The 3,151-nt window shown below is 49.6% G+C and overlaps 2 non-coding genes across 2 annotated transcripts; one reads left to right on the top strand and one right to left on the bottom strand.

Annotated features, from left to right (window-relative positions):
• The first annotated feature begins 972 nt into the window (after window positions 1-972).
• On the top strand, window positions 973-1,079 carry LOC138424047 (U6 spliceosomal RNA). The gene has a single exon (XR_011250617.1). It is a non-coding gene; the product is annotated as a U6 spliceosomal RNA (small nuclear RNA).
• Window positions 1,080-2,209: 1,130 nt separating this feature from the next.
• On the bottom strand, window positions 2,210-2,316 carry LOC138424046 (U6 spliceosomal RNA). The gene has a single exon (XR_011250616.1). It is a non-coding gene; the product is annotated as a U6 spliceosomal RNA (small nuclear RNA).
• Between the last annotated feature and the right edge of the window lie 835 nt (window positions 2,317-3,151).

The following is a 3,151-nucleotide window of genomic DNA, read 5'->3' as shown; positions in this document are numbered from 1 at the left end:
CATCATCAGTGATAAACGAGCCAAATGAAAGAAATGTTACGTTTCATGGTGGAAATATCCGGTTCGCCCAACAAATCAGTATCATGAAGAGAAATGGCGGTGGGGGAGGAGGGAGTGGAGATGGGCTGTTACAAGAGTTGACTCATTGGAAAAGACTCTGATGCTGGGAGGGATTGGGGGCAGGAGGAGAAGGGGACGATGGAGGATGAGATGGCTGGATGGCATCACTGACTGACGTGAGTCTGAGTGACCTCCGGGAGTTGGTGATGGACAGGGAGGCCTGGCGTGCTTCCCTTCTTGGGGTCGCAAAGAGTCGGACACGACTGAGCGACTGAACTGAACTGAACTGAAGAAGCATAGCAACCAAACACAACGTGGGAGGACAGAACCTTCTTTGGAAGGAATCTTTCAAACAACCAAGGAAATTGGCACGTAGAGTGAATATTAGGTGATACTAAGGAATTACCTGAACTTTTCGAGGTGTGATAATGGGTGATTACTTTTCATTTTTTCCCCCAAGAACTCATCAAAGAAAGTTTAACTGGGAAACTACGAGCTCTAAAGGGAGGCGGGCGGCCCACTCCGAAAAGCGTCCGCCTCACGGAGCGCGCGTGTCCCGCTAGCCCGCGGGCTCCTACAGCGCGCAGCTCTGAGGGCCGTTGTCGCGCTCGCCGCTCCCAGCATGCTCCACGGGCCGAGCACTCCCCCAGGAGGACCCGGGGCCCTGGGTCCCTCGAGGAGAGCCCTTACCCAAGATGCTCCGGGCGCTCATTTGCATGTCCCACCTAAAGGTGAAATAGACTGCGATCTAGTTGTCAGAGCAACAAACGTGCGAGCTTTTTGAGTGGCTGCACGAAATCAAATTTCCCTAAACGTTTCGCCTTCGCTGGGAAGACGCTAGTTTGGTCACCATAACTGAAAAGGATGAAAGATATTCGTGCCTTATAAATGCTGTGGGGGCAAGTTCGGATCGTGCTCGCTTCGGCAGCACATATACTAAAATTGGAACGATACAGAGAAGATTAGCATGGCCCCTGCGCAAGGATGACACGCAAATTCGTGAAGCGTTCCATATTTTGCTCTTTTTCCCCACGGTCCAGATACTGTCTCAAGCTCAAAGGAAACTCCTTGGGGTCAAGCACAACGTCGGGCACGCAATGCTGAATTTGTGATTTTTCACTATAAAATATGTTATAAAAAATATTCGTTCAAGGCAATCTATGAAATGAGAATGAAGCTGAGTTACATCTGTAAATTTTTGTGCAAATATGAATTTGAGTAAACTCCGGGAGGCCTGGAGTGCTGCAGCCCATGGAGTCACAGAGTCGGACACGACTGAGCGACTAACTGATGTCGTTTCTATGTTATCTTGGAGATGAGAAATCTTACATTTCTTTAACAGAATTTGAAAGTTCTGAAATCGCCTTTTGATCTGTCTCCCTAGACAACACAAAGCAGAGGGGCAGGTGGGTCTGGCTCTTGGTTCACTAAAGGCTGCCTGACACATGAAATGCTCAATGAACCCTTACCAAATCATTTCTAAATTATTAAATAAATGAATTATTGCTAAGTTAATGAATCCTTGCTATAGGAAGTAAGCAACAGTAGTACACATTTCTCGGGCCTACTTTGTGACTTCGGTCGTTTTTGACTGGAATTCGTACTCTTTTCTCAGATTGTGAGCTACACAAAAGCAGGGACTGTTACCAAAGAGTGAACTCAATGTTAGCCGGTGGATCCTAGAGCTTCCGGATCCACTGAAAACTGGCTAGAAGCAGCAAGCCCGTTACTAAGTCTTTCTGAGACGGGTTTTCTATGCCTGTTTTTATCTGACTTCTAAGGGGCACTCAAAATGTCGCTTTACCTAGACCGGGTGGATTCTGTGATGGGAAATATAAAAATTCAGCGCCCAAAACCCAAAGTGTATTTTTACCAGTAAAAACAAGCATTCGACTGCAGACATCAAGATTAGCTAGGTAACTTAATAGAAGTGAGACAGGTTGGCCGGAGGGATGCCAGGCAGTCATCGAGCTGGAATCGACGCTGGGAGGGCAGAGGATCCGGTGGGAAAGAATTCCAGGTGTCCTCACGCTTTGGGGATGCACGTCGGAAAGCGCAAACCCGGGGTCTGCCTCCAAAACTACCTGTCAATACTTCACAGTCTTTTGTGTTAATCCGGCAAATAGTGTCTGGAGGTGGGAAATAGGCGCAAAATATGGAACGCTTCACGAATTTGCGTGTCATCCTTGCGCAGGGGCCATGCTAATCTTCTCTGTATCGTTCCAATTTTAGTATATGTGCTGCCGAAGCGAGCACGCTTCCGCTTTCGTCCACCGCTTATATAAAACCCACAAGGTCTTATCTCTTTACAGTTACGGTGACCAAACCGTGCATCTTTTCGATGACTCTGAAACTTTTAGGGAAATTTGATCTCACAGATCCACGCACAAGGCTCGCATGTTTGGTATTCTGACTGCTAGATCGCGAAACTTGTCGAGTTCTCCTCTTGCTGGGACATGCAAATGAGTGCCCGTAGCATCTTGGGTAAGGGCCCTGTCACCGACTCCAAGTCGGACGATGGATCCTTTGGGGCCCTGAGCCCCGCGGAGCATGCCGGGAGCGGCAAGCGAGACTCGCTTGAGGAGCTACTAGTAAGCTGGACACGCGCGGTCCATGATGCGGCCGCGATGCGGAGTGGGCTGCCCAGCTGCGAAGACTGAGGCAGCCCTACGGGCCTGCCTGGAACAAGTAGCATCTCCCTCAAGTCTAAGAATTTGCGAATTGGTTGCTTTGCTGGGCCAGTAGGATGCTGGGTCCCTAGGATTTTGGATCGAGCTCGGGTTCTCCCAGCAAAATGTGGAACGTGTCACCAATATTTCACCCGTGACATAGTAGCCTTGTGCCAGTTCCAGAGGCTTTGTTGATATAAGCCTAGCGTCCAGCCCTCCGGGAGATTCCTCCCAACAACTAAACCAACTTAGATAATGACGGTCAGCACCACACTCAAGGATGCCCCGGGCTCCTCTAGCGTTAGCACTGGTGGATCCGGCTTGAATCCATTCTGCGCAGGAGTCAGTGAGATGGGAGGGGCAGCCAGGACGGATGGCCACGCCCCTCACAGGTGTCTTTCCCCGAGGTCACTTTGTAGCCT

The sequence above is a fragment of the Ovis canadensis genome, chromosome 18, assembly GCF_042477335.2.
Source record: "Ovis canadensis isolate MfBH-ARS-UI-01 breed Bighorn chromosome 18, ARS-UI_OviCan_v2, whole genome shotgun sequence".
NCBI classification, from domain to species: Eukaryota; Metazoa; Chordata; class Mammalia; order Artiodactyla; family Bovidae; genus Ovis; species Ovis canadensis.
Note: the sequence above shows the minus strand (reverse complement) of the source record. Positions and strands in the feature narration are given on the sequence as shown.